The sequence below is a fragment of the Pseudophryne corroboree genome, chromosome 8, assembly GCF_028390025.1.
Source record: "Pseudophryne corroboree isolate aPseCor3 chromosome 8, aPseCor3.hap2, whole genome shotgun sequence".
Taxonomy (NCBI): domain Eukaryota; kingdom Metazoa; phylum Chordata; class Amphibia; order Anura; family Myobatrachidae; genus Pseudophryne; species Pseudophryne corroboree.
The window spans coordinates 489470500-489488513 of record NC_086451.1 but is presented as its reverse complement, the minus strand read 5'-3'; the positions used below and the strand labels follow the sequence as shown (position 1 = coordinate 489488513).

Sequence of the window (18014 nt, the reverse complement as noted above, 5' to 3'; positions counted from 1 at the left end):
GAGTGTAAGCTCTGATCCTATCCCACCGCTCTATGCTCCTCACTCACTGTCTCTTCTCTGTCACCCCTGTCTGTCTGTCCCTCTCCTATAGAGTGTAAGCTCTCATCCTAACCCACCGCTCTATGCTCCTCACTCACTGTCTCTCCTGTGTCACCCCTGTCTGTCTGTCCCTCCCCTATAGAGTGTAATCTCTCATCCTAACCCACCGCTCTATGCTCCTCACTCACTGTCTCTCCTCTGTGTCACCCCTGTCTGTCCCTCCCCTATAGAGTGTAAGCTCTCATCCTAACCCACCGCTCTATGCGCCTCACTCACTGTCTCTCTCCTCTGTGTCACCCCTGTCTGTCCCTCCCCTATAGAGTGTAAGCTCTCATCCTAACCCACCGCTCTATGCTCCTCACTCACTGTCTCTCCTCTGTGTCACCCCTGTCTGTCTGTCCCTCCCCTATAGAGTGTAATCTCTCATCCTAACCCACCGCTCTATGCTCCTCACTCACTGTCTCCCCTCTGTGTCACCCCTGTCTGTCTGTCCCTCCCCTATAGAGTGTAAGCTCTCGTCCTAACCCACCGCTCTATGCGCCTCACTCACTGTCTCTCTCCTCTGTGTCACCCCTGTCTGTCCCTCCCCTATAGAGTGTAAGCTCTCATCCTAACCCACCGCTCTATGCTCCTCACTCACTGTCTCCCCTCTGTGTCACTCCTGTCTGTCTGCCCCTCCCCTATAGAGTGTAATCTCTCATCCTAACCCACCGCTCTATGCTCCTCACTCACTGTCTCCTCTGTGTCACCCCTGTCTGTCTGTCCCTCCCCTATAGAGTGTAAGCTCTCATCCTAACCCACCGCTCTATGCTCCTCACTCACTGTCTCCTCTGTGTCACCCCTGTCTGTCTGTCCCTCCCCTATAGAGTGTAAGCTCTGATCCTATCCCACCGCTCTATGCTCCTCACTCACTGTCTCTTCTCTGTCACCCCTGTCTGTCTGTCCCTCTCCTATAGAGTGTAAGCTCTCATCCTAACCCACCGCTCTATGCTCCTCACTCACTGTCTCTTCTCTGTCACCCCTGTCTGTCTGTCCCTCTCCTATAGAGTGTAAGCTCTCATCCTAACCCACCGCTCTATGCTCCTCACTCACTGTCTCTCCTCTGTGTCACCCCTGTCTGTCTCCCCTCCCCTATAGAGTGTAATCTCTCATCCTAACCCACCGCTCTATGCTCCTCACTTACTGTCTCTCCTCTGTGTCACCCCTGTCTGTCTGTCCCTCCCCTATAGAGTGTAAGCTCTCATCCTAACCCACCGCTCTATACTCCTCACTCACTGTCTCCTCTCTGTCACCCCTGTCTGTCTGTCCCTCCCCTATAGAGTGTAATCTCATCCTAACCCACCGCTCTATGCTCCTCACTCACTGTCTCTCCTCTGTGTCACCCCTGTCTGTCTGTCCCTCCCCTATAGAGTGTAAGCTCTCATCCTGACCCACCGCTCTATGCTCCTCACTCACTGTCTCTCCTCTGTGTCACCCCTGTCTGTCTGTCCCTCCCCTATAGAGTGTAAGCTCTCATCCTAACCCACCGCTCTATACTCCTCACTCACTGTCTCCTCTCTGTCACCCCTGTCTGTCTGTCCCTCCCCTATAGAGTGTAATCTCATCCTAACCCACCGCTCTATGCTCCTCACTCACTGTCTCTCCTCTGTGTCACCCCTGTCTGTCTGTCCCTCCCCTATAGAGTGTAAGCTCTCATCCTGACCCACCGCTCTATGCTCCTCACTCACTGTCTCTCCTCTGTGTCACCCCTGTCTGTCTGTCCCTCCCCTATAGAGTGTAAGCTCTCATCCTAACCCACCGCTCTATACTCCTCACTCACTGTCTCCTCTCTGTCACCCCTGTCTGTCTGTCCCTCCCCTATAGAGTGTAATCTCATCCTAACCCACCGCTCTATGCTACTCACTCACCGTCTCTCCTCTGTGTCACCCCTGTCTGTCTGTCCCTCCCCTATAGAGTGTAATCTCATCCTAACCCACCGCTCTATGCTCCTCACTCACTGTCTCTCCTCTGTGTCACCCCTGTCTGTCTGTCCCTCCCCTATAGAGTGTAAGCTCTCATCCTGACCCACCGCTCTATGCTCCTCACTCACTGTCTCTCTCCTCTGTGTCACCCCTGTCTGTCTGTCCCTCTCCTATAGAGTGTAAGCTCTCATCCTGACCCACCGCTCTATGCTCCTCACTCACTGTCTCTCTCCTCTGTGTCACCCCTGTCTGTCTGTCCCTCTCCTATAGAGTGTAAGCTCTGATCCTAACCCACCGCTCTATACTCCTCACTCACTGTCTCTCCTCTGTGTCACCCCTGTCTGTCTGTCCCTCCACTATAGAGTGTAAGCTCTCATCCTGACCCACCGCTCTATGCTCCTCACTCACTGTCTCTCCTCTGTGTCACCCCTGTCTGTCTGTCCCTCCCCTATAGAGTGTAAGCTCTCATCCTAACCCACCGCTCTATACTCCTCACTCACTGTCTCCTCTCTGTGTCACCCCTGTCTGTCTGTCCCTCCCCTATAGAGTGTAATCTCATCCTAACCCACCGCTCTATGCTCCTCACTCACTGTCTCTCCTCTGTGTCACCCCTGTCTGTCTGTCCCTCACCTATAGAGTGTAATCTCTCATCCTAACCCACCGCTCTATGCTCCTCACTCACTGTCTCTCCTCTGTGTCACCCCTGTCTGTCTGTCCCTCCCCTATAGAGTGTAAGCTCTCATCCTGACCCACCGCTCTATGCTCCTCACTCACTGTCTCTCCTCTGTGTCACCCCTGTCTGTCTGTCCCTCCCCTATAGAGTGTAAGCTCTCATCCTAACCCACCGCTCTATACTCCTCACTCACTGTCTCCTCTCTGTCACCCCTGTCTGTCTGTCCCTCCCCTATAGAGTGTAATCTCATCCTAACCCACCGCTCTATGCTCCTCACTCACTGTCTCTCCTCTGTGTCACCCCTGTCTGTCTGTCCCTCCCCTATAGAGTGTAAGCTCTCATCCTGACCCACCGCTCTATGCTCCTCACTCACTGTCTCTCTCCTCTGTGTCACCCCTGTCTGTCTGTCCCTCTCCTATAGAGTGTAAGCTCTGATCCTAACCCACCGCTCTATACTCCTCACTCACTGTCTCTCCTCTGTGTCACCCCTGTCTGTCTGTCCCTCCACTATAGAGTGTAAGCTCTCATCCTGACCCACCGCTCTATGCTCCTCACTCACTGTCTCTCCTCTGTGTCACCCCTGTCTGTCTGTCCCTCCCCTATAGAGTGTAAGCTCTCATCCTAACCCACCGCTCTATACTCCTCACTCACTGTCTCCTCTCTGTGTCACCCCTGTCTGTCTGTCCCTCCCCTATAGAGTGTAATCTCATCCTAACCCACCGCTCTATGCTCCTCACTCACTGTCTCTCCTCTGTGTCACCCCTGTCTGTCTGTCCCTCACCTATAGAGTGTAATCTCTCATCCTAACCCACCGCTCTATGCTCCTCACTCACTGTCTCTCCTCTGTGTCACCCCTGTCTGTCTGTCCCTCCCCTATAGAGTGTAATCTCTCATCCTAACCCACCGCTCTATACTCCTCACTCACTGTCTCCTCTGTGTCACCCCTGCCTGTCTGTCCCTCCCCTATAGAGTGTAAGCTCTCATCCTAACCCACCGCTCTATGCTCCTCACTCACTGTCTCTCCTCTGTGTCACCCCTGTCTGTCTGTCCCTCCCCTATAGAGTGTAAGCTCTGATCCTATCCCACCGCTCTATGCTCCTCACTCACTGTCTCCTCTGTGTCACCCCTGCCTGTCTGTCCCTCCCCTATAGAGTGTAAGCTCTCATCCTAACCCACCGCTCTATACTCCTCACTCACTGTCTCCTCTGTGTCACCCCTGCCTGTCTGTCCCTCCCCTATAGAGTGTAAGCTCTCATCCTAACCCACCGCTCTATGCTCCTCACTCACTGTCTCTCCTCTGTGTCACCCCTGTCTGTCTGTCCCTGCCCTATAGAGTGTAATCTCTCATCCTAACCCACCGCTCTATGCTCCTCACTCACTGTCTCTCCTCTGTGTCACCCCTGTCTGTCTGTCCCTCCCCTATAGAGTGTAATCTCTCATCCTAACCCACCGCTCTATGCTCCTCACTCACTGTCTCTCCTGTGTCACCCCTGTCTGTCTCCCCTCCCCTATAGAGTGTAATCTCTCATCCTAACCCACCGCTCTAAGCTCCTCACTCACTGTCTCTCCTCTGTGTCACCCCTGTCTGTCTGTACCTCCCCTATAGAGTGTAAGCTCTCATCCTAACCCACCGCTCTATGCTCCTCACTCACTGTCTCTCCTCTGTGTCACCCCTGTCTGTCCCTCCCCTATAGAGTGTAAGCTCTCATCCTAACCCACCGCTCTATGCTCCTCACTCACTGTCTCTCCTCTGTGTCACCCCTGTCTGTCCCTCCCCTATAGAGTGTAAGCTCTCATCCTAACCCACCGCTCTATGCTCCTCACTCACTGTCTCTCCTCTGTGTCACCCCTGTCTGTCTCCCCTCCCCTATAGAGTGTAATCTCTCATCCTAACCCACCGCTCTATGCTCCTCACTCACTGTCTCTCCTCTGTGTCACCCCTGTCTGTCTCCCCTCCCCTATAGAGTGTAAGCTCTCATCCTAACCCACCGCTCTATGCTCCTCACTCACTGTCTCTCCTCTGTGTCACCCCTGTCTGTCTCCCCTCCCCTATAGAGTGTAATCTCTCATCCTAACCCACCGCTCTATGCTTCTCACTCACTGTCTCTCCTCTGTGTCACCCCTGTCTGTCTCCCCTCCCCTATAGAGTGTAAGCTCTCATCCTAACCCACTGCTCTATGCTCCTCACTCACTGTCTCTCCTCTGTGTCACCCCTGTCTGTCTGTCCCTCCCCTATAGAGTGTAAGCTCTCATCCTAACCCACCGCTCTATGCTCCTCACTCACTGTCTCTCCTCTGTGTCACCCCTGTCTGTCTGTCCCTGCCCTATAGAGTGTAATCTCTCATCCTAACCCACCGCTCTATGCTCCTCACTCACTGTCTCTCCTCTGTGTCACCCCTGTCTGTCTGTCCCTCCCCTATAGAGTGTAATCTCTCATCCTAACCCACCGCTCTATGCTCCTCACTCACTGTCTCCTCTGTGTCACCCCTGTCTGTCCCTCCCCTATAGAGTGTAAGCTCTCATCCTAACCCACCGCTCTATGCTCCTCACTCACTGTCTCTCCTCTGTGTCACCCCTGTCTGTCCCTCCCCTATAGAGTGTAAGCTCTCATCCTAACCCACCGCTCTATGCTCCTCACTCACTGTCTCTCCTCTGTGTCACCCCTGTCTGTCTCCCCTCCCCTATAGAGTGTAATCTCTCATCCTAACCCACCGCTCTATGCTCCTCACTCACTGTCTCTCCTCTGTGTCACCCCTGTCTGTCTCCCCTCCCCTATAGAGTGTAAGCTCTCATCCTAACCCACCGCTCTATGCTCCTCACTCACTGTCTCTCCTCTGTGTCACCCCTGTCTGTCTCCCCTCCCCTATAGAGTGTAATCTCTCATCCTAACCCACCGCTCTATGCTTCTCACTCACTGTCTCTCCTCTGTGTCACCCCTGTCTGTCTCCCCTCCCCTATAGAGTGTAAGCTCTCATCCTAACCCACCGCTCTATGCTCCTCACTCACTGTCTCTCCTCTGTGTCACCCCTGTCTGTCTCCCCTCCCCTATAGAGTGTAATCTCTCATCCTAACCCACCGCTCTATGCTCCTCACTCACTGTCTCTCCTCTGTGTCACCCCTGTCTGTCTCCCCTCCCCTATAGAGTGTAATCTCTCATCCTAACCCACCGCTCTATGCTCCTCACTCACTGTCTCTCCTCTGTGTCACCCCTGTCTGTCTCCCCTCCCCTATAGAGTGTAATCTCTCATCCTAACCCACCGATCAAGTCCAAACTGTGCACGCGTATGCACCGCAATGCGTAGACGTGTCGGACAACTACAACGGGCATTGCCGGGCAGCGACAGAATGGTGCGAAGGATCCATTCGCACGGGCGTACGCAAGGTGATTGACAGGAAGAGGGCGTTTGTGTGTGGCAATTGGCCATTTACAGGGAGTGATCGGAAACACGCAGGTGCGTCCAAGCGTTTTGAGGGAGGGTGTCTGATGCGGGTCCGGCCCCGATCAGCAGGTGTCAAACGCGCTGGAAGAGTAAGTCCTGGGCTGCGCAAAGACTGCACAAACTGATTTTTAGCAGCTCGGCTGCACATGCGATCGCACACTTGCACAGCGAAAATACACAACCTGTAGGCGGCGACTATCTGATCGTAGGGCAGCAAAAAAGCGCAGCCCAGCCATCAGGTCTGAATTACCCCCTTAGACCTCACTATTTTATTGAAATAGGATATTCTACAATCCATGACACATTCACCATCTTTATCCTTCCTAAATAACCGGTGTCCTCAGGTCATACTCAGTCCGTGGAGTACGCTATACATCTTATGCTGCCCACTGCATTGTAATGACTTCACCGTCACCTGTTTCAGCTCTGTCACTGGGTAACGGGGTAACGTCCCTTTCTTCAGCCTCCTCTGCATCCTTATTTCACCACATTTTCCCGATACCTCGTAACAGCTGTGGAATGTTATATAATGTGATAGATTAGCGCTGTCCTGTGATGATATCACTACAGTACCCGCCCCTGTATGTACAGTACAGCGTGTTTGTGTCCCAGGAGCAGTGAGTAACATACTGTACTGAGTGCACGCCTCCCTTACTGTGTACACACGTGGAGACACAACGCTGCCTCCCACCTCTCCTGCCTCCTGCACCGGCTCTGTGTATATCACACTGTATGGCAGAATAGTAACAGACACATGTGCTAATGACTATGTGCTGGCTGTGTTACATGTAGTTACCGTGTTACATAGTATAGATGTGACTATTATATGGTGTGTAGTGTATGTGCTGGCTGTATTACATGTAGTTACAGTGTTACATAGTATAGATGTGACTATTATATGGTGTGTAGTGTATGTGCCTGTGTTACATGTAGTTACAGTGTTACATAGTATAGATGTGACTATTATATGGTGTGTAGTGTATGTGCTGGCTGTGTTACATGTAGTTACAGTGTTACATAGTATAGATGTGACTATTATATGGTGTGTAGTGTATGTGCCTGTGTTACATGTAGTTACAGTGTTACATAGTATAGATGTGACTATTATATGGTGTGTAGTGTATGTGCTGGCTGTGTTACATGTAGTTACAGTGTTACATAGGGATAGATGTGACTATTATATGGTGTGTAGTGTATGTGCCTGTGTTACATGTAGTTACAGTGTTACATAGTATAGATGTGACTATTATATGGTGTGTAGTGTATGTGCTGGCTGTGTTACATGTAGTTACAGTGTTACATAGTATAGATGTGACTATTATATGGTGTATAGTGTATGTGCTGGCTGTGTTACATGTAGTTACCGTGTTACATAGTAGAGATGTGACTATTATATGGTGTATAGTGTATGTGCTGGCTGTGTTACATGTAGTTACCGTGTTACATAGTATAGATGTGACTATTATATGGTGTGTAGTGTATGTGCTGGCTGTGTTACATGTAGTTACAGTGTTACATAGTATAGATGTAACTATTATATGGTGTGTAGTGTATGTGCTGGCTGTGTTACATGTAGTTACAGTGTTACATAGTATAGATGTGACTATTATATGGTGTGTAGTGTATGTGCTGGCTGTGTTACATGTAGTTACAGTGTTACATAGGGATAGATGTGACTATTATATGGTGTGTAGTGTATGTGCTGGCTGTGTTACATGTAGTTACCGTGTTACATAGTATAGATGTGACTATTATATGGTGTGTAATGTATGTGCTGGCTGTGTTACATGTAGTTACAGTGTTACATAGTATAGATGTGACTATTATATGGTGTATAGTGTATGTGCTGGCTGTGTTACATGTAGTTACAGTGTTACATAGTATAGATGTGACTATTATATGGTGTGTAGTGTATGTGCTGGCTGTGTTACATGTAGTTACAGTGTTACATAGGGATAGATGTGACTATTATATGGTGTGTAGTGTATGTGCTGGCTGTGTTACATGTAGTTACAGTGTTACATAGGGATAGATGTGACTATTATATGGTGTGTAGTGTATGTGCTGGCTGTGTTACATGTAGTTACAGTGTTACATAGTATAGATGTGACTATTATATGGTGTGTAGTGTATGTGCTGGCTGTGTTACATGTAGTTACAGTGTTACATAGTATAGATGTGACTATTATATGGTGTGTAGTGTATGTACTGGCTGTGTTACATGTAGTTACAGTGTTACATAGTATAGATGTGACTATTATATGGTGTGTAGTGTATGTGCTGGCTGTGTTACATGTAGTTACAGTGTTACATAGGGATAGATGTGACTATTATATGGTGTGTTGTGTATGTGCTGGCTGTGTTACATGTAGTTACCGTGTTACATAGTATAGATGTGACTATTATATGGTGTGTAGTGTATGTGCTGACTGTGTTACATGTAGTTACAGTGTTACATAGTATAGATGTGACTATTATATGGTGTGTAGTGTATGTGCTGGCTGTGTTACATGTAGTTACAGTGTTACATAGTATAGATGTGACTATTATATGGTGTGTAGTGTATGTGCTGGCTGTGTTACATGTAGTTACAGTGTTACATAGTATAGATGTGACTATTATATGGTGTGTAGTGTATATGCTGGCTGTGTTACATGTAGTTACAGTGTTACATAGTATAGATGTGACTATTATATGGTGTGTAGTGTATGTGCTGGCTGTGTTACATGTAGTTACAGTGTTACATAGTATAGATGTGACTATTATATGGTGTGTAGTGTATGTGCTGGCTGTGTTACATGTAGTTACAGTGTTACATAGTATAGATGTGACTATTATATGGTGTGTAGTGTATGTGCTGGCTGTGTTACATGTAGTTACAGTGTGACATAGGGATAGATGTGACTATTATATGGTGTGTAGTGTATGTGCTGACTGTGTTACATGTAGTTACAGTGTTACATAGTATAGATGTGACTATTATATGGTGTGTAGTGTATGTGCTGGCTGTGTTACATGTAGTTACAGTGTTACATAGTATAGATGTGACTATTATATGGTGTGTGGTGTATGTGCTGGCTGTGTTACATGTAGTTACAGTGTTACATAGTATAGATGTGACTATTATATGGTGTGTAGTGTATGTGCTGGCTGTGTTACATGTAGTTACAGTGTTACATAGTATAGATGTGACTATTATATGGTGTGTGGTGTATGTGCTGACTGTGTTACATGTAGTTACCGTGTTACATAGTATAGATGTGACTATTATATGGTGTGTAGTGTATGTGCTGGCTGTGTTACATGTAGTTACAGTGTTACATAGTATAGATGTGACTATTATATGGTGTGTAGTGTATGTGCTGGCTGTGTTACATGTAATTACAGTGTTACATAGGGATAGATGTGACTATTATATGGTGTGTAGTGTATGTGCTGACTGTGTTACATGTAGTTACAGTGTTACATAGTATAGATGTGACTATTATATGGTGTGTAGTGTATGTGCTGGCTGTGTTACATGTAGTTACAGTGTTACATAGTATAGATGTGACTATTATATGGTGTGTGGTGTATGTGCTGGCTGTGTTCATGTAGTTACCGTGTTACATAGTATAGATGTGACAATTATATGGTGTGTAGTGTATGTGCTGACTGTGTTACATGTAGTTACAGTGTTACATAGTATAGATGTGACTATTATATGGTGTGTAGTGTATGTGCTGGCTGTGTTACATGTAGTTACAGTGTTACATAGTATAGATGTGACTATTATATGGTGTGTAGTGTATGTGCTGGCTGTGTTACATGTAGTTACAGTGTTACATAGTATAGATGTGACTATTATATGGTGTGTAGTGTATATGCTGGCTGTGTTACATGTAGTTACAGTGTTACATAGTATAGATGTGACTATTATATGGTGTGTAGTGTATGTGCTGGCTGTGTTACATGTAGTTACAGTGTTACATAGTATAGATGTGACTATTATATGGTGTGTAGTGTATGTGCTGGCTGTGTTACATGTAGTTACAGTGTTACATAGTATAGATGTGACTATTATATGGTGTGTAGTGTATGTGCTGGCTGTGTTACATGTAGTTACAGTGTGACATAGGGATAGATGTGACTATTATATGGTGTGTAGTGTATGTGCTGACTGTGTTACATGTAGTTACAGTGTTACATAGTATAGATGTGACTATTATATGGTGTGTAGTGTATGTGCTGGCTGTGTTACATGTAGTTACAGTGTTACATAGTATAGATGTGACTATTATATGGTGTGTGGTGTATGTGCTGGCTGTGTTACATGTAGTTACAGTGTTACATAGTATAGATGTGACTATTATATGGTGTGTAGTGTATGTGCTGGCTGTGTTACATGTAGTTACAGTGTTACATAGTATAGATGTGACTATTATATGGTGTGTGGTGTATGTGCTGACTGTGTTACATGTAGTTACCGTGTTACATAGTATAGATGTGACTATTATATGGTGTGTAGTGTATGTGCTGGCTGTGTTACATGTAGTTACAGTGTTACATAGTATAGATGTGACTATTATATGGTGTGTAGTGTATGTGCTGGCTGTGTTACATGTAGTTACAGTGTTACATAGGGATAGATGTGACTATTATATGGTGTGTAGTGTATGTGCTGACTGTGTTACATGTAGTTACAGTGTTACATAGTATAGATGTGACTATTATATGGTGTGTAGTGTATGTGCTGGCTGTGTTACATGTAGTTACAGTGTTACATAGTATAGATGTGACTATTATATGGTGTGTGGTGTATGTGCTGGCTGTGTTACATGTAGTTACAGTGTTACATAGTATAGATGTGACTATTATATGGTGTGTAGTGTATGTGCTGGCTGTGTTACATGTAGTTACAGTGTTACATAGTATAGATGTGACTATTATATGGTGTGTAGTGTATGTGCTGGCTGTGTTACATGTAGTTACAGTGTTACATAGTATAGATGTGACTATTATATGGTGTGTAGTGTATATGCTGGCTGTGTTACATGTAGTTACAGTGTTACATAGTATAGATGTGACTGTTATATGGTGTGTAGTGTATGTGCTGGCTGTGTTACATGTAGTTACAGTGTTACATAGTATAGATGTGACTATTATATGGTGTGTAGTGTATGTGCTGGCTGTGTTACATGTAGTTACAGTGTTACATAGTATAGATGTGACTATTATATGGTGTGTAGTGTATGTGCTGGCTGTGTTACATGTAGTTACAGTGTTATAGTATAGATGTGACTATTATATGGTGTGTAGTGTATGTGCTGGCTGTGTTACATGTAGTTACCGTGTTACATAGTATAGATGTGACTATTATATGGTGTGTAATGTATGTGCCTGTGTTACATGTAGTTACAGTGTTACATAGTATTGTTGTGACTGTTATATGGTGTGTAGTGTATGTGCTGGCTGTGTTACATGTAGTTACAGTGTTACATAGTATAGATGTGACTATTATATGGTGTGTAGTGTATGTGCTGGCTGTGTTACATGTAGTTACAGTGTTACATAGTATAGATGTGACTATTATATGGTGTGTAGTGTATGTGCTGGCTGTGTTACATGTAGTTACAGTGTTACATAGTATAGATGTGACTATTATATGGTGTGTAGTGTATGTGCTGGCTGTGTTACATGTAGTTACAGTGTTATAGTATAGATGTGACTATTATATGGTGTGTAGTGTATGTGCTGGCTGTGTTACATGTAGTTACAGTGTTACATAGTATAGATGTGACTATTATATGGTGTGTAGTGTATGTGCTGGCTGTGTTACATGTAGTTACAGTGTTATAGTATAGATGTGACTATTATATGGTGTGTAGTGTATGTGCTGGCTGTGTTACATGTAGTTACAGTGTTACATAGTATAGATGTGACTATTATATGGTGTGTAGTGTATGTGCTGGCTGTGTTACATGTAGTTACAGTGTTCATAGTATAAATGTGACTATTATATGGTGTGTAGTGTATGTGCTGGCTGTGTCACATGTAGTTACAGTGTTACATAGTATAGATGTGACTATTATATGGTGTGTAGTGTATGTGCTGGCTGTGTTACATGTAGTTACAGTGTTACATAGTATAGATGTGACTATTATATGGTGTGTAGTGTATGTGCTGGCTGTGTTACATGTAGTTACAGTGTTACATAGTATAGATGTGACTATTATATGGTGTGTAGTGTATGTGCTGGCTGTGTTACATGTAGTTACAGTGTTATACAGGGATAGATGTGACTATTATATGGTGTGTAGTGTATGTACTGGCTGTGTTACATGTAGTTACAGTGTTACATAGTATAGATGTGACTATTATATGGTGTGTAGTGTATGTGCTGGCTGTGTTACATGTAGTTACAGTGTTACATAGTATAGATGTGACTATTATATGGTGTGTAGTGTATGTGCTGGCTGTGTTACATGTAGTTACAGTGTTACATAGTATAGATGTGACTATTATATGGTGTGTAGTGTATGTGCTGGCTGTGTTACATGTAGTTACAGTGTTACATAGTATAGATGTGACTATTATATGGTGTGTAGTGTATGTGCTGGCTGTGTTACATGTAGTTACAGTGTTACATAGTATAGATGTGACTATTATATGGTGTGTAGTGTATGTGCTGGCTGTGTTACATGTAGTTACAGTGTTACATGGGATAGATGTGACTATTATATGGTGTGTAGTGTATGTACTGGCTGTGTTACATGTAGTTACCGTGTTACATAGTATAGATGTGACTATTATATGGTGTGTAGTGTATGTGCTGGCTGTGTTACATGTAGTTACAGGGTTACATAGTATAGATGTGACTATTATATGGTGTGTAGTGTATGTGCTGGCTGTGTTACATGTAGTTACCGTGTTACATAGTATAGATGTGACTAGATTATGGTGTGTAGTGTATGTGCTGGCTGTGTTACATGTAGTTACAGTATTACATAGTATAGATGTGACTGTTATGTGGTGTGTAGTGTATGTGCTGGCTGTGTTACATGTAGTTACAGTGTTACATAGTATAGATGTGACTATTATATGGTGTGTAGTGTATGTGCTGGCTGTGTTACATGTAGTTACAGTGTTCATAGTATAAATGTGACTATTATATGGTGTGTAGTGTATGTGCTGGCTGTGTCACATGTAGTTACAGTGTTACATAGTATAGATGTGACTATTATATGGTGTGTAGTGTATGTGCTGGCTGTGTTACATGTAGTTACAGTGTTACATAGTATAGATGTGACTATTATATGGTGTGTAGTGTATGTGCTGGCTGTGTTACATGTAGTTACAGTGTTACATAGTATAGATGTGACTATTATATGGTGTGTAGTGTATGTGCTGGCTGTGTTACATGTAGTTACAGTGTTACATAGTATAGATGTGACTATTATATGGTGTGTAGTGTATGTGCTGGCTGTGTTACATGTAGTTACAGTGTTACATAGTATAGATGTGACTATTATATGGTGTGTAGTGTATGTGCTGGCTGTGTTACATGTAGTTACAGTGTTACATGGGATAGATGTGACTATTATATGGTGTGTAGTGTATGTACTGGCTGTGTTACATGTAGTTACCGTGTTACATAGTATAGATGTGACTATTATATGGTGTGTAGTGTATGTGCTGGCTGTGTTACATGTAGTTACAGGGTTACATAGTATAGATGTGACTATTATATGGTGTGTAGTGTATGTGCTGGCTGTGTTACATGTAGTTACCGTGTTACATAGTATAGATGTGACTAGATTATGGTGTGTAGTGTATGTGCTGGCTGTGTTACATGTAGTTACAGTATTACATAGTATAGATGTGACTGTTATGTGGTGTGTAGTGTATGTGCTGGCTGTGTTACATGTAGTTACAGTGTTACATAGTATAGATGTGACTATTATATGGTGTGTAGTGTATGTGCTGGCTGTGTTACATGTAGTTACAGTGTTCATAGTATAAATGTGACTATTATATGGTGTGTAGTGTATGTGCTGGCTGTGTCACATGTAGTTACAGTGTTACATAGTATAGATGTGACTATTATATGGTGTGTAGTGTATGTGCTGGCTGTGTTACATGTAGTTACAGTGTTACATAGTATAGATGTGACTATTATATGGTGTGTAGTGTATGTGCTGGCTGTGTTACATGTAGTTACAGTGTTACATAGTATAGATGTGACTATTATATGGTGTGTAGTGTATGTGCTGGCTGTGTTACATGTAGTTACAGTGTTACATAGTATAGATGTGACTATTATATGGTGTGTAGTGTATGTGCTGGCTGTGTTACATGTAGTTACAGTGTTACATAGTATAGATGTGACTATTATATGGTGTGTAGTGTATGTGCTGGCTGTGTTACATGTAGTTACAGTGTTACATAGTATAGATGTGACTATTATATGGGGTGTAGTGTATGTGCTGGCTGTGTTACATGTAGTTACAGTGTTATACAGGGATAGATGTGACTATTATATGGTGTGTAGTGTATGTACTGGCTGTGTTACATGTAGTTACAGTGTTACATAGTATAGATGTGACTATTATATGGTGTGTAGTGTATGTGCTGGCTGTGTTACATGTAGTTACAGTGTTACATAGTATAGATGTGACTATTATATGGTGTGTAGTGTATGTGCTGGCTGTGTTACATGTAGTTACAGTGTTACATAGTATAGATGTGACTATTATATGGTGTGTAGTGTATGTGCTGGCTGTGTTACATGTAGTTACAGTGTTACATTGTATAGATGTGACTATTATATGGTGTGTAGTGTATGTGCTGGCTGTGTTACATGTAGTTACAGTGTTACATAGTATAGATGTGACTATTATATGGTGTATAGTGTATGTGCTGGCTGTGTTACATGTAGTTACAGTGTTACATAGTATAGATGTGACTATTATATGGTGTGTAGTGTATGTGCTGGCTGTGTTACATGTAGTTACAGTGTTACATAGGGATAGATGTGACTATTATATGGTGTGTAGTGTATGTGCTGGCTGTGTTACATGTAGTTACAGTGTTACATAGGGATAGATGTGACTATTATATGGTGTGTAGTGTATGTGCTGGCTGTGTTACATGTAGTTACAGTGTTACATAGTATAGATGTGACTATTATATGGTGTGTAGTGTATGTGCTGGCTGTGTTACATGTAGTTACAGTGTTACATAGTATAGATGTGACTATTATATGGTGTGTAGTGTATGTACTGGCTGTGTTACATGTAGTTACAGTGTTACATAGTATAGATGTGACTATTATATGGTGTGTAGTGTATGTGCTGGCTGTGTTACATGTAGTTACAGTGTTACATAGGGATAGATGTGACTATTATATGGTGTGTTGTGTATGTGCTGGCTGTGTTACATGTAGTTACCGTGTTACATAGTATAGATGTGACTATTATATGGTGTGTAGTGTATGTGCTGACTGTGTTACATGTAGTTACAGTGTTACATAGTATAGATGTGACTATTATATGGTGTGTAGTGTATGTGCTGGCTGTGTTACATGTAGTTACAGTGTTACATAGTATAGATGTGACTATTATATGGTGTGTAGTGTATGTGCTGGCTGTGTTACATGTAGTTACAGTGTTACATAGTATAGATGTGACTATTATATGGTGTGTAGTGTATATGCTGGCTGTGTTACATGTAGTTACAGTGTTACATAGTATAGATGTGACTATTATATGGTGTGTAGTGTATGTGCTGGCTGTGTTACATGTAGTTACAGTGTTACATAGTATAGATGTGACTATTATATGGTGTGTAGTGTATGTGCTGGCTGTGTTACATGTAGTTACAGTGTTACATAGTATAGATGTGACTATTATATGGTGTGTAGTGTATGTGCTGGCTGTGTTACATGTAGTTACAGTGTGACATAGGGATAGATGTGACTATTATATGGTGTGTAGTGTATGTGCTGACTGTGTTACATGTAGTTACAGTGTTACATAGTATAGATGTGACTATTATATGGTGTGTAGTGTATGTGCTGGCTGTGTTACATGTAGTTACAGTGTTACATAGTATAGATGTGACTATTATATGGTGTGTGGTGTATGTGCTGGCTGTGTTACATGTAGTTACAGTGTTACATAGTATAGATGTGACTATTATATGGTGTGTAGTGTATGTGCTGGCTGTGTTACATGTAGTTACAGTGTTACATAGTATAGATGTGACTATTATATGGTGTGTGGTGTATGTGCTGGCTGTGTTACATGTAGTTACAGTGTTACATAGTATAGATGTGACTATTATATGGTGTGTAGTGTATGTGCTGGCTGTGTTACATGTAGTTACAGTGTTACATAGTATAGATGTGACTATTATATGGTGTGTAGTGTATGTGCTGGCTGTGTTACATGTAGTTACAGTGTTACATAGTATAGATGTGACTATTATATGGTGTGTAGTGTATATGCTGGCTGTGTTACATGTAGTTACAGTGTTACATAGTATAGATGTGACTATTATATGGTGTGTAGTGTATGTGCTGGCTGTGTTACATGTAGTTACAGTGTTACATAGTATAGATGTGACTATTATATGGTGTGTAGTGTATGTGCTGGCTGTGTTACATGTAGTTACAGTGTTACATAGTATAGATGTGACTATTATATGGTGTGTAGTGTATGTGCTGGCTGTGTTACATGTAGTTACAGTGTTACATAGGGATAGATGTGACTATTATATGGTGTGTAGTGTATGTGCTGGCTGTGTTACATGTAGTTACAGTGTTACATAGGGATAGATGTGACTATTATATGGTGTGTAGTGTATGTGCTGGCTGTGTCACATGTAGTTACAGTGTTACATAGTATAGATGTGACTATTATATGGTGTGTAGTGTATGTGCTGGCTGTGTTACATGTAGTTACAGTGTTACATAGTATAGATGTGACTATTATATGGTGTGTAGTGTATGTGCTGGCTGTGTTACATGTAGTTACAGTGTTACATTGTATAGATGTGACTATTATATGGTGTGTAGTGTATGTGCTGGCTGTGTTACATGTAGTTACCGTGTTACATAGTATAGATGTGACTATTATATGGTGTGTAGTGTATGTGCTGGCTGTGTTACATGTAGTTACAGTGTTACATAGTATAGATGTGACTATTATATGGTGTGTAGTGTATGTGCTGGCTGTGTTACATGTAGTTACAGTGTTACATAGGATAGATGTGACTATTATATGGTGTGTAGTGTATGTGCTGGCTGTGTTACATGTAGTTACAGTGTTACATAGTATAGATGTGACTATTATATGGTGTGTAGTGTATGTGCTGGCTGTGTTACATGTAGTTACAGTGTTATACAGGGATAGATGTGACTATTATATGGTGTGTAGTGTATGTACTGGCTGTGTTACATGTAGTTACAGTGTTACATAGTATAGATGTGACTATTATATGGTGTGTAGTGTATGTGCTGGCTGTGTTACATGTAGTTACAGTGTTACATAGTATAGATGTGACTATTATATGGTGTGTAGTGTATGTGCTGGCTGTGTTACATGTAGTTACAGTGTTATACAGGGATAGATGTGACTATTATATGGTGTGTAGTGTATGTACTGGCTGTGTTACATGTAGTTACAGTGTTACATAGTATAGATGTGACTATTATATGGTGTGTAGTGTATGTGCTGGCTGTGTTACATGTAGTTACAGTGTTACATAGTATAGATGTGACTATTATATGGTGTGTAGTGTATGTGCTGGCTGTGTTACATGTAGTTACAGTGTTACATAGTATAGATGTGACTATTATATGGTGTGTAGTGTATGTGCTGGCTGTGTTACATGTTGTTACAGTGTTACATAGTATAGATG

At 42.9% G+C, this 18014-nt stretch overlaps 2 protein-coding genes across 3 annotated transcripts in view; one reads left to right on the top strand and one right to left on the bottom strand.

The window, feature by feature from the left end:
- The window catches only part of LOC134949690 (uncharacterized), a 181469-nt gene that overhangs the window by 29021 nt on the left and 134434 nt on the right, over positions 1-18014 (top strand). The gene's annotated exons all lie outside the window — the stretch shown is intronic.
- LOC134949688 (uncharacterized) overlaps positions 1-18014 on the bottom strand; it is a 75031-nt gene that overhangs the window by 41235 nt on the left and 15782 nt on the right. Inside the window, exon 2 of one of the 2 annotated variants that reach the window (XM_063938444.1) lies at positions 6529-6625. The exons of the other annotated variant lie outside the window; for it this stretch is intronic. The gene's annotated coding sequence lies outside the window, so the exon portion shown is untranslated. The remainder of the gene's footprint in view (positions 1-6528; positions 6626-18014) is intronic. 2 annotated transcript variants of the gene reach the window in all.